Source organism: Microtus pennsylvanicus, chromosome 2 (genome assembly GCF_037038515.1).
Source record: "Microtus pennsylvanicus isolate mMicPen1 chromosome 2, mMicPen1.hap1, whole genome shotgun sequence".
NCBI classification, from domain to species: domain Eukaryota; kingdom Metazoa; phylum Chordata; class Mammalia; order Rodentia; family Cricetidae; genus Microtus; species Microtus pennsylvanicus.
In genome coordinates, this window is record NC_134580.1 from 129,041,698 (window position 1) to 129,055,362 (window position 13,665).

The window sequence follows — 13,665 nt, forward strand, 5'->3', positions numbered from 1 at the left end:
ATGGGGAGAGAGGGATTTAGACAAGGTCTCATACACTCATACAGGCCAGTCTGGTCTGGAACTTGCTGTGTAGCTGAGGATGGCCTTGAATGAGGCAACTCCCAAGCGCTGGGATTCCAGGCAGGATCGACCAGGTCCTGCTATTCTCTGGATACTTATGGTCCATTCCAAATTACAAGACCAAGACCAAGACCACCTGCTAATTTGGATGCTTAAGGCATTCTCTTTCTGCACTAACTTGTGGGTTACACTTTAGAGCTGTTTGTCCCAGTGCCAAGAAGTTCCTGCTGGCCCTCCCCATGAGGTCTGGCCTCCACTGGGCTCTGTTTAAGTCTTTCTCTTCTTCTGTCTCTTGGCCTTTCTATTCTTTTTTAAGTGGAATAAGACCCAGAGAATGTTGAAACCTCAAGTTCCCAAAGTAGTCCCCACTTGCTCAATTACTCTTTGGCCAGGCAGAAGTGCTGGGGAAAGCTGTGTTTAACTCAAGCTGGAGCCCCCGAGGCAGGAAACCTGTGGAGATTCATTCATTCAGCAAACTTGTGTTGAGTTAGCTCCTTTTGATGCTAGGCCCCCTGTGGGCTGTAGAGACAGAGAGCTGTGGCTTCCATCTTCCTAGAGTGAGGTCCCCTGCCCCCCTGCGAGGGAAATGCAGACAAGAATATACAAGACAATCTTAGAGAGGCTTAAGTGTTATGGGAACACAAGAAGCCTCGAAGGAAAGATTGTCCTGTGTAGTAATGAAAAGCTTCCTCCTGTGACAGACATAAGGAAACAGAGTCTAAGGAGGAAAGAGACACCAAAGCACTCATTCACCTTAAGAAAACTGTTTGGTGCATCTGAGGAACAGTAAAACGGAGAACATGTTGGAGTGAAGTCAGGGAGCCAACAGAGTAGGAGATTTGTGAAGGCCAAGTGGAGCCAGCACGTGCTTGGCCTTGTAGTTCGTCATTGCAATCGTTCGTTCTGCGCATTCATTTAACATATATTTATTTAGTATCTACTTTGGTGTTTACCATCTAAAGTATGGGGACAGACAACAAGCAGGCAAGAAAGAAAATAAAGAAATATAAACGTCAGGTGCCTATTATAAATATTAATGTTTTCCCAATGGGACTTATGGCCGAGGCAGCTCTAAGCTGCGGAATAGTACTTCTCCCCAGTTGGCACGAGAATCCAGGTAGTCGGGGGAACACGAATGCTTGTTTCTTCCTCGAAGGGCCTCCTTTCCCTTCAAAATGGCTGACAAAGGCGAAGCTGGGTGAAGGCAGGAAGCAGTAACGGGGTCCCCAGCTGGTGACCTGCAAGGCCACAGCAGCGCCCTGGCCAGCCTTGCAGCGATGGGATGGTGGAAAAGCGGATGCAGGGTTGCTGTGTGACTCCAGCGGCAGCTCTTCCCTCTCTGGGTCGGGCATCCAGAGCTGCCAGTGTGTGCTTGCATGTGCGTGTGTGCATCCGCTCGGGCGTGGGGGACAGCCCAAGGGAATCTCAGGTGGAGTCCCTGTGATCGGATCATTCCCGAGGGTGACCCTCCAGACATAGGGGGCCCAGGGGCGGCGCCCGAGGAGGCAGGGCTAGGAGGTTCGGGAGGGATTTCAAATCTCCCTCGTCCGTCCCCTTGGCCCGGCCGGCCGGTGAGTGGCTGCAGTGGGGGCGCCCCCGAGCGGGGGCGGGGCGAGGGCCGGGCCCGGGCTACAAGGGCAGCGGCGCCGCCCCCTCCCCACCCACTCCCGTGCTCGCCTGGCCCTCAGCGTCCTCACCGCCTCCCCTCGCCTCGCAGCTGCAGCCCGCGTGGACTCTCCCGCCTCTACGCCCCGAACCAACCCGGGCGGCCCACTGGCGCGCGGGCGAGCGCACGGCCGCTCCCGGCCGGCAGCGCGGGGGTTAAGCGGCCCAAGTAAACGTAGCGCGGCGATCGGCGCCGGAGATTCGCGAGCCGGGCACCCCGCGCCGTCCGCCGGCCACGACCCGCGGCGGGACCACGGCGCCTTGCCACAGCAAGCCTCGCGGCAGGTGAGCGACCAGCGCTCCAGGGGACCGGAAGCTGGAGTCTGGGGTTGGGTGGGTGCCGGGCCGACAGGTCCCCTAGAGGCGCCTGCAGGTTTGCGGGGAACCGGAGGGAACGGGGCGCGTGGTGGTTAGCGGTACGGGGACACGGGTACCAGGCATGGGGGCAGAGGAAGCGACGCCTCCACTGCACCCCATTCTTTATAAATAGTTCAGCGAAGGAGATGTGTTGCTTCTCTGGAATCTCGAGTTGAGGGCACTTGGGAGCGGAATAGGGCTCGACGGGTGGCTGTCCCCGGGACCCAGTGTCCTTACCTGGCCCCGGCTCACCCGCAGCCTCCTCGGGGAGGGATGGTTCGGATATAGAGGAAGAAGCTGTCTCGTCAAGGTAGCGGTGAATGTGGATCCCTTCTGACTTGGAACTTCGCGTGACGGACACCCCCAGTTTGGGATGGTGCTCTGGGTACCTACCGGCCAGTGGAGATGCGAGATGGGCGTTGTCCCCGGGGTCCTCCGGAGCGGAGCCACCTGAGTTGAGGTGCAGCCGGCGGCTGGGAGGGGCCGCCTGAGCACACCTGGCCAGGGAGGAGCTGGGGGCGGTGCCTCACTACGCCGGCTGCCCTAGGGGCTCACTTTCCATTCTTAACTTTCTTCCGGGGTGAGGTGGCCCCATTTCCCAATCCCTACACCGAGACCTTAATTAAACAAATCAAAACCAAAATAAAACAAAAGAAACCTCTGCCTTCACTTACTAGCATGCGAGCGTCTGTACTTACTTCAGGGATTGCTTAAGGATGCCTGTGGAGTTCTTCCAGGCTAGAAGGTTCAACCGGGAAAACGGAGTCCTGCGGTCACAGGGATGGACTGCCCAAAGGCGCAGCGTGTCTTGCTCTAACCACCTGTGGCTGCAGTCCTGTGGTCTCCACATGCCTCTGCCTCCAGCCTGCAACCCCCTACATCCTTGAGGCTTGCGGCACGGAGTCCGTGATTCCCGCTTTGCAGTCTGAGGCGTGTGAATGCAAAGGAATTAAGGGCCCAGTAGCGTGAGTGCTTCCTGACTTGTGGATGTTGTGGGTTTTGGCGGACTGACGACACTGACCCTGTGTTCGCTAGGCCTGTTAAGGCTTGTGTGCTGACCTTTGGAAACCTCAGGTATATACTTAGCCTTTCCCTATTTGGGAATCTTATCTGCCCCCTCCTCCCCTCAAAAAAGGTGCTTTGGGACCTAATCCAGGGTCTTATTTCAGGCAAGCCATCTACTACTGGGTTGCATCTCCCACCTTCAAGGTAAAACTATTGTAGGGTTGGTAATGCAGCAAGCATTTGTGTTTATGTAGTTGGCCTTATTACCTCCCAGCACGGGCTGACCTTCTCAGGCAAGCGTAGCTTTGGATTTGTGCTTAGATGGTATTATTGCAAAGCAATTAGAGTTCTAGCCCAGTGTCTTAGTTGTTACATCCGTGCAATAGGAACAGTCTTCACAAGGATCAGGGATGACGCTGGGTTTAGCTCTAAAACCTTCCATCTTTAAGGTGGAGCACTCAGTGGCACCTAGAGTAGGCCCCAGCACGTGACTGTCGAGGTAGCCTGTGCTGAGAGCGGAATGGAGAGTCACCTTTGCCAGCCCCTCCTTTTCCTGCCTTCCTGAGGTACTGTTTCATTCCTAGTTATGGAAGCATTTCTAAACCATCATTGTCTGTGACTGGGGAGTTGGCAGGAAGGGCTGTCTTTGTTTCCTTTAAAAAATTATACTTTATTTTATATGTGTGTACACGAATGTGGCTCCATTGTGGAGGTCAGGAAAACTCGAAGTAGTACACTCCACCATGTGGATCTGGAGAGTGAGCTTAGGTCGCCAGCCTTGGCTGCAAGGTACCTTTACCTGCAGAGCCTTCTCCATCACCAGCCCCCTTTGTTCCCTTTGGAAAAGGGCTGTGTTTTTATGGTTGGGGCTACTTTTTGCTCCTTCCCCCTCCAAGCATGAGACTAACTGAAGGTGTAGTTGTAAAGCTAAGCAAAATCCTTCACCTTTCCTGTCGGGGTGGAGAGAGCCAAGACAAAGGGGCTGCTGAGGCCAGCCACATCCTCTTTAAAGCCATAGGCAAAACCCTTACCCCTACAAAGGTTGGGGGAGGGGAGAAGAGGATCTGGGAGCTGCAGGGGGCTGAGGGAGGAGGAAGGGAGGTGGGGCTGGGGAGGCTGCTTCTCTGCCTGCCCTTCCTCCAGCCATGTGGTGCCTGTGACCTGGAGACGCCTGTCACCCCTCATTATGGCAGCCCGAGGCACCCGATTTCAGTGGACATTTGGACAAACACTCCATCCAGGGAAATGTCCCCTGGCATTTCTTTGTCCCAGACCAACTTCCATGTCAGTTTGGATAAGCATTTCTGAGATAGCCCTTGCTAAATTTGAAGTTTCCCCGGGTACTTTACTATGGTACAGGGGGCAATCTCAGACCTAGTGGATTTTTTTTTCCCTTAAGAAATAATAGGCCTTTTTTTGTTACATAATCTGTTTCAAACACAGCGTTGCTTCCTTGCCCCCAAGTGCTGGCATGTGTCACCAGGCCTGGCCTCAGGTGTATACTTACCAGGATGGGCTTGCCTGACCTTCTTCTTTCCTCTCCTCCCTAACCTCCATCCATTGCCTCCCTCAATACTTGTAATTTAGAGCAGGTCTGTTTGTCACGTCTTTTGCAAGTGGGACTTTGTGAATCCCATGGGGGGCCCCTTTATAGTTGATGGGGCTCTGGGAGATCTAGTCACCTCCCTGGTTGTGACTAGCTCTTAGTAGGGGACATTTGCACTTTAACGCCTGTCACCATCTCAGGACCACTGCCCTGCGGAAGGATAGCAGGGCCACACAGGGCAGGTGTTTGGAGGTCTGCCTCTGGCTGGGGACATGCATTCTTGTTGCTGTGTCGAGTTAGTTTTCTGAAGCACCCTCCCAGCTGAGAAGTGGATATGCTTGTACCTTTGCCCATATTTTTAGGTTAGTGGACCAATTGCTCATTCTCTATGTTGAGGAAAGCCCAAGTTGAATTAAAATCCATTGTAGGGTGGTAATATGAGGCAACATGAGCAGGGCCCAGGGTCGACATTCTACAAAGAAGGAGGTGCCCTGAGCTCCCTTGCTCTGCTATTTATTTATTTATTTATTTATTTATTTATTTATTTATTTATTAAGACAGGGTTTCTCTAGCTTTGGAGCCTGTCCTGGAACTAGCTCTTGTAGACCAGGCTGGCCTCAAACTCACAGGGATCCGCCTGCCTCTGCCTCCCAAGTGCTGGGATTAAAGGTGTGCACGACCACCACCTGGCTCTGTCTATAGAGTTTGCTTTATGGGAGCTGGAGATGATGAAGTTCCCTTGAGTAAACAGTAGGAAAGACTCTGAGGAGTCAAATGTAGAGGATGTAGTTCCCAGCCAGTACGGGGCCCCTGGGTTTAATGTGTTGTGCTGTGTATATACACAGAACAACATGTTTTAGCTTAGTTTTATCTATCTTTTTTTGAGACTAACTCTCTGTGTAGCCCTGGCTGTCCTGGAATTTTCTCTGTAGACCAGGCTGGCCTGGGACTCACAGAGATCTACCTGCCCCTGCCTGGGATTAAAGGTGTGCACCACCACCCACCCGGCTCAGCTCAACATTTGATGTTGAAACTTTTATCTCAGTCTGAGTGGGATCAGTTGTTTATGGGACTTATTGGTTAATGGGACCTAGGAGCTCTTCTGTAGGGTACACGAGGCTTTCTGAGGCCCTGGTCAGGTTTGGCAACACCCCTCAAAGAAGACCTAACTGCTGGCTCAACAAATGAACTTTCTTTGGGCAGTGCTTTGCTTGAGATTTGGGAGTAGAGTTTCTAAAATGGTGTTTTTTTCTCTCTCCTGGACTTGGTTTGTTTAGTTTCTTGTGTCTTTTGTTGTTTTTGTTTTTGCTTTTTTGAAACAGGGTTTCTCTGTGTAACAATTCTGTCTGTCCTGGAACTTGTTCTGTAGACCAGGCTGGCCTGCCTCTGTCTCCTGAGCTCTGCTATTAAAGGCGTGAGCCACCACTGCCTGGCTACTCTCTCACTATTATTTATGACAAATATTCCCTGATCTCTTCTGGTCAAAACTTCTTTGGGATAAGTCCATCAGCCTTAGCCAGTCGGAATAGAATCATCTAGCTTGCCTGGTATAGGTCCCTCTTTCATGGAGAAGATGGGTGGGTGGTCTAGTCTCAGCAGCTTCACACTGACATTGGTGATACGGGGCAGCACGGAAGAAAAGCTGTGTCCTAACTGTAACGAAAAGTCAATTAGGAAAAACCTGTTGGCCCCGCCTTTTTCCTGCCTTGTTTGATGAGTAAGTAGGAAGGCTCATCTATTTTCCTCTCCCTCCTTCTCTTTTTGGCTTTTTGAGGCAGGATTTCTCTGTGTAGCTTTGTAGACTGTCCTGGAACTCATGGTGTAGGCCAGGCTGGCCTCGAACTCAAGAGATTCATGTGCCTCTGCCTCCCAAGTGCTGGGATTAAAGGCATGTGCCCCCACCGCCCAGCAGGCTCATCTATTTCTTTGGTTGTGTGCAGAATTGGTCACAGAATTGTTTCCCTCACAGTGTGTTAATGGATAGAATCTGGTGCCTCTAAACTCAACATTCCAGGAGGCTAAGACAAGATTGACAAGAGTTCTAGGGTAGCCTGTACTACATAGTGAGTTCCAGGTCAACCAGGGTTACATTCAACGGCACCACCAACAGGGATGGTCTCATTAGCTTGGAGTGGGTTATGCATTGGAATTCCATTGGAAATGTCTTTCTAGTGCCCCTGCCTCAACCTGACTTCATCCAATAAGGCGCTGACAGGTTGTGTTGGATCAAGACACTCCAGTGTAGGTTGGTACCAGTAACACCTTTCCTGCTGACTTGCTTCAGGGCTCTGAGGTGGACAAATCTGAACCTCACCCAGGTAATGGGGCAGTCCTCAAAAGGTGGCTTCTGATGCAGGAGAGGGCTCAGTGGCTAAGGACACTTGGCTCTTATAGAGAGAGCCCCTGCATTCATTCCCCCACAGGATGGCTCCCAACCATATGGAACTCCAGTTCCAGAGGACCCGACCCCTGCTTCTGGCACTTGCCATTCACATAGTGCACATACATTTAATGTTATCAAGACAGGGTCTCAAGTATTCGGGCTGAGCTTGAGGCTGGGATGCTTTGAACCAATGGTCCTCTTGCCTCCACGTGCTGGAATTACAGGCTTATGCCTTTTATGCTTTCTTTAAAAAATATTTTTTTTTTTATGTATAGAAGTGTTCTACCTACATGTACACCTTTATGCAGAAGAGGACGTGAGATCCCACGAGAGATGGTTGAGAGCCACCATGGGGGTTACTGGGAATTGAACTCTGGACCTTTGGAAGAGGTGTCATTACTTTTACCTGCTGAGCCATCTCTCTAGTCTCACCATTTATGCTTTTTTACTGTTTCTTATTTTTATGTTTTAGAGATAGGATCTCACATTGTCCAGACCGATGTCATTCTTTTTGTAGGTGAGGATTGCTTTGAGCTTCTGATTCTCATGCAGTGAGAATTCTGAAGTGTTTCCCAAGTAGATTTTGGGTGTGCCACTGGTGCCTGGGATTGAGCTCCTTCATGCCTGCTAGGCAAGAACTGAACTACACCCTCAGCCCTGGAAAGCGGCGGGAGTATGGCTAATGCCTATGATAAGAATAGCATGGTTGTGATGCGCAGGTTTTTCTACTTTAACACGGCCCCTTCTGGCAGGAGCTGCCCTCTGCTGCCCCTCAGTACACGCTCCCAAACACTGAGCCCTTTCTCCCCCAACCCCTGTTTTTAAAATCCTATTTTGTTTTTGTGTACCGCATGTATGTAGTGCACATGGGAGCCAGAAGAGGGCAGTAGACCTAATGGAACTGGACTTAAGCATTTGTGAGCCACCAACTGAATGCTGGGATACAAATTATTTTCGAGATAGGATCGGACTGCACTGCCCAGGTGGCCTTGGACCCCCAATCCTCTCATCCCAAGTGCTGATATTTTAGTCATTCACTACCATGCCTGGCTTCAAGGACATTTGATATCAAAGGCAGGTGTGTGGCAGGATGAGAAAGCCATATCCTGGGCTAGATTTTCTTTCTTTCTTTCTTTCTTTCTTTCTTTCTTTCTTTCTTTCTTTCTTTCTTTCTTTCTCTCAGGGTTTTGTAGACCAGGCTGGCCTCGAACTCACAGATCCACCTGCCTCTGCCTCCTGAGTGCTGGGATTAAAGGTGTGCATCACCAGTGCCTGGCTTGATTTTTTTTTAAATCATCTACTCAAACTACACATCCTGGTATGTGAGGTGGACATGCAGACAACCTGATGTGGTTCTTGGAACTTGGCAGAATTTCATCCTAAGACAAGCTCTGGTGCTTCTGCACCGGCAGAGTAGCATGACTGTTGGGTACAGGGTGTCTTTTTCTGCATGATGGTACACACCTTTGATTCTAGCACTCAAGACACAGGCAGGGAGGTGGGTCTGAGTTCAAGGCCAGCCTGATCTATGTAGGGAGTACCAGTGTTCACAACCTAAATGAAAACAAAATAAACCCTCAACGAAAACAGTGTTTAAGTACACACATGCTCATGTACCTGTGTTCTGGGGATTGGACTTCTATTGTCAGGCTTGGTGGCTGTCATGACCCAGCTCTCTCTCTGGCCCTCTGCAATTATTATTATTATTATTTTGGTCAAGATTTACTTTTTATGGTTATGGTTGTTTTGCTTGCATGTGTTTGCACCACATACTTGCATTATCCTCAGAGGCCAGAAGAGGGCGTCCAGTGGAAGAGCACCAAATGCTAACTTAGTCTCTGAGCCCTCTCTAGCCCCACAAACTTTAATTATACCTCTGCCATGTTCCCAGGCCTGGTAAGAACTATAGTGGACTAAGTCTCTGGCTCTTGCAGCTGTGTGAACCTGACTAGATGCTGCTTCCTCTGAGCTACAGTGTATCTTCCTGTAAAAGGTAGCATATCTGCTGTTTGTCTGGGGGTGACACTCAGGAAGGCTGTGGATTGTCAGGGTCCTTGGGGCAGGTGAGACTCTTCCACCCTCTGCCTCTTTCCTTTGTTTTGTCCTGCAGCTGTAGGTGAGACAGACTTCCACTTTCCCTTGGCACCCTCCCTGTCAGGGACACATTGAATGCCATTAATATTACAAGATGCTATGAAGTAGCTGCCTTGCTGGCTGGCCTGGAGGATGACATCAAATTCATTCCTGTGGTTGGTAGGAGCTCTTGGGCCTTCTTTGAGTCTAATTGGGGGTGTCATTTCCCCCTCTTGTCTGCCACATCACATTTGATCTCCTCTGACCTGGTTCCTGCACTGCTGCCCACCCCTGAGTCATCTGCTGGACCCCGTCTCTGGGGAACAGTCAGATTACCTTTGCTCCCAAGGTTAGGGAAAGTAAACACAATGCTAGATCATGCTCCAAGCATCCTTAATAGCACATAAGGGGTCTGTCTGCTTGTCTCCAGAAATACCAGTAAGGCATGTATGTGCCCTAGATTGCCTGGGCATTCGAATTGGCAGGGTTACTTTTGACATCCTAATTTCTCCTGCATGGTTGGCAGTGGGAGATGCCAACCTTATGTGCTGTGTTCGGGCTACATACAGCAAAGACCCGAGAATGCTACCTGTGTTCAGTTTGACAAGACAGTGTGGTGACCTGTTAGGACCTCCCCTGGGAAGAAAGCCAGTTTAGCAACCCTACTGGAAAATCAGTAGATAAAGGCGATTGGCTTGTGATAGGGGCCATATTACTCAGGAAACGCTAGCTTTGAGCTGCCAGAAGCCAAAATGAGGTACCTGGGAAGAGATTTGTTATCTGGCATATATCAATCCCTGAGGGTGAACTGACTTTTGGAGGTGCCAGGCTCTATGAATGCTAGGCAAGAGAGTTCTCTTTACCTAAGTTATATATCCAGTCTGATAGCACCCTCCCCATTTGTTTTGTAGGGAGGGTGTAACTTGTAGGCCTGAATGTAGCACGGTATGGTCTTTGAGGGGACTAGAAGAGGCAGGCAGGCAGGCAGGCCCATGTGACTGGAGTTGCAGCAGTTGTAAGCCACCTTGCAGGGCAACCCAAGCCTCTCTGCCAGAGAAGTGCTTTTAACAGGAGTAATGGCCAGCCCCAGTGTGTAGGGGGACAGTTCATCCTGTACAGGGCACCCAGGTAATGGGCAGGAATAACAGGGCTCCTTGCCAGGCCCTGCCTGTGGGACCAGGCAGGAGTTCTGTGGGATACTGGTGTGCTTGTGGGAAGGGATGCCGCCCACCTATCAGACATTAGCCTACTAGGCATTGCTAATGCCCTGGGGGAAGGTCTGAGGTAGTTAATCATTGTCCGCTCTGGGCAGCAGGTCCGCTTGGACCTGTGTAGGAAGAGGGCACCAGTCCTGTCTGGCTTCTGGTGACCCAGTTAGGGCCTGTCTGAGGGACTGAAGTCCAAGGCTGTGTGAGAAAACCCACCGCCCACCCTGCAGGAGGTCATGCATGCCCTTGCTTTAGGGCTCCAACCCCACACCAGCTCTTGACTGTATGGCTCCCCCTCGCAGTGTCTTGAGGGCCTGGACCCTCAAGTGCCCCACTAGGGTTCAGTCTCCCACTCAGAGCAGGCCACTCAGATTGCTTAGTGACGCTGATATGGTCTGCGGGGAAATGCTTATTCTGAACACATTCCAGCAGCCTTCCTTAAAGTCTGCCCTTCTGGCCTCAGGAACTGGCCTCAGTTAGCCGTTTTGTTCTACCAAGCCATGGTGCGTCGCTAATGGGACTGGATCAGACACTTCCCCTAGCCTGGGGATCAGAAGACAGTCCTTGAGTTGTGAAAGAAGTCCAAGCACTGTGGAGCGCGGGTGAAGGTGAAGGAAGCTCGTTTTCTGTTTGTCTGTGTAAGAACAGTGAATCTTTAATGTGCAGACTAATCAGCCAAGGATCTTGATAAAGTTTAAAACCCTGGTGGAGCAGGTTAGTTAGGTTTAGCCTGAGACTGAGATTGTAGCTAAAGCCTGCATTATCAAGTCCAAGGTTGGCTCTGGCTCTGGCTCTGGCCTGCAGTTGTAATGAGGTCCACATACCCCGTTTGGGGAGAGCTCATGCTTGGGCAAGTATAAAGGAGGCAGTATGGGCTCCCTTGAATAAATTGCAAATATACCCTTGGGCAAGCAACATGGGGCCTGTTCATCCTGAGCTACACAGCGCCCCCTGGTGGGTAAGAAGCCTATCATGTACTCTGGCACTGGCACTAGGTGCTGCTTCTAGAAGGTTCGCCTGGTCGATAGCTTTTCATGGTGAGTGTTGAGCAAGGAAGAGACCTGAAACCAGATAGAGTTCCTGCACACAGGGTATGTGGTGAGTGACTTCCTTGGGCTGTACAACGTGAACACGGGATGAGATTCCAGGCATGATGCAACCTGATGCCCGTGGATAACTGAAATCAGTTCAAAGGTAGAAACTTACGACAGTGTGCATGCCTTTAATTCTGATCTAGCATAGCACTCGGGAGGGCAATCAGGACTACAAAGAAACAAAATAAAAAACAAAACTAAAAAACCAAACAGTAACGTGTGTGTGTGTATAGACTTGATATATTCAGTTCTCATGCCTGAGATTTGTAGTTAACATATTTCAGTATCAAAAGGGTGGATGCACACCAGCTGAAGGAGCAAGCCAGGCATAGTTCACGCCTCCAATCTCAGTACTTCTGAGGCCAACTGCTGTGGGTTCAAAGCCAGCTTGCACTGTCTTAAGGATTCTTGGATACAGTAGAATCTGTCTCTGACAGAATGAAAAAGTAAACTTAACGTTCATTTCCTGGGGGGATAAAAAGCTTTTTTGTCTATATTTGATTCACATAATTTTATTATTTAAAAAGATTTATTTATTTTGGTTGGTGGGTGTTTTGCCTGCATAGATGTCTGCACAGTGCCTCCCCTGGAACTGTGGTTACAGAAGATTGTGTGCCACCATGTGGGTGCTGGGAATTGATCCTAGTGCTCTGGAAGAAAAAGTGGGAAGCCAGTGCTCTTAACCACTGAGCTATCTCTCCATCTCTTTTAATTATTTATCAGGGTCCCATGATGTAGGCCTGGCTGTCCTGGAACTTGCTATGTAGACTAGACTGGTCTCAGATTCATAGGAATCTGCCTGCTTTTGCATTCTCAGTTATGGGATTTTAGGTTTTTTTTGTTTTTTTTTTTTTGTTTTTTCGAGACAGGGTTTCTCTGTAGCTTTGGACCCTGTCCTGGAACTAGCTCTGTAGACCAGGCTGGTCTCGAACTCACAGAGATCGCCTGCCTCTGCCTCCCGAGTGCTGGGATTAAAGGCGTGCGCCACCATCGCCCGGCTGGGATTTTAGTTTAAGTAGGTTTCACTATGTGGTCCAGTCTGGTTTTTGTTTATCTTCTCCCCCCCCCCCCCTTTTACAATGTTCTGCCTGCATGTGTCCCCAGAGGCCAGAAGTTGGCACCAGATTTTATTGCAGGTGGTTATGAGCCACCATGTGGTTGCTGGGAATTGAACTCAGGACCTCTGGCAGAGCAGGCAGTGCTCTTAACCTCTGAGCCATCTCTCCAGCCCCCCTCCCCCCCCCTTTTTATTTTTCAAGGCAGGGCTTATCTGTGTAGCCCTTTGGCTTTGACTTTTGAGGCTATGTTTCTTAGTTTACCAAATTTTTGTATTACGAATGTGAGCAACTATGGATATCTTTAATTTTCTCATGGTGGTAAATTCTCTAAGAACTCACTCTACAGACCAGGTTGACCTTGAACTCACAGAGAGAGATCCTTGTTTCCTGTGTGCGTGGCCCTTATTTCATTTTTAGAGTCAGGGCCATATTTTACCTTTCATAATTTTTGCAGTGCTGGTCTTCTAACTCTGGTCCTGAAATGCCAGGCAAGCACCACATTCTCAGCATCCTTTGTCTTCTGAGGCGGCTTTTCGTGTTGACCTCGGGTTCTTTCCAGGGGCACCAGAATGGGCACACAGTTGTCTGTTAGAAAGGTACAGTTTCTGGTTTTGTGTGTGTGTGTGGGGGGGGTTGTTTGAGGTTTGAGACAGGATCTTACAATGTAGCCCCGTGTGTCCTGGAGATCATCTGCCTCTTCCTCTCCTGAGTGTTGATTGAAAGCGTGTACAGGTTACCCGCACAGGTCCAGATTCTTACATGTACATATGCCTAATTGGTGCTCATAGTGTTGTGTGAGTCAGGGCAAGGGTCACACAGGCTTACGGATTCATCTTTGAGGACCTGGTTCTCACAGTCTTAGCTGGATTACTAGAGAGACAGCAATAGGAAGACCAAGTCCTGGGCCACAACAAGTAAGATCTGTCAATCCTGGTGACTGCCACAGCCTTTGGCCACTGCTTTTCCTACATTCTTCCTTCCCTTCAGAACTTGAGGTTCACCCCAGCTGATGAGGGAGGCAATGAGTGACAGGTCCACTGACCAATGGGCCCCAGAGGATGGGCTGGGGTGGGTCTTGTGCTGCTGAGAAGCCTATCTGAGAGGAGGGGCAAGGGGAAAGGAGACCTAGAGACCCAAACAAAGGGGTCATGATGGAAAAGAGTGAGCTGGCTTCTCAAGGCTCTGCAGAGGCTGGTCAGGGAAAAGAGGCCAGGAA

The 13,665-nt window shown here is 50.2% G+C and overlaps 1 protein-coding gene across 5 annotated transcripts in view; it reads left to right on the forward strand.

Moving 5' to 3' along the window:
- LOC142844247 (DNA (cytosine-5)-methyltransferase 3B) overlaps positions 1-13,665 on the forward strand; it is a 51,816-nt gene that overhangs the window by 13,340 nt on the left and 24,811 nt on the right. For 4 of the 5 annotated variants that reach the window (XR_012909727.1, XM_075962573.1, XM_075962575.1 and 1 more), the window contains exon 1: positions 1,578-2,010. The exons of the other annotated variant lie outside the window; for it this stretch is intronic. The gene's annotated coding sequence lies outside the window, so the exon portion shown is untranslated. Of the gene's footprint in view, positions 1-1,577; positions 2,011-13,665 lie in introns of those variants that run through there. 5 annotated transcript variants of the gene reach the window in all.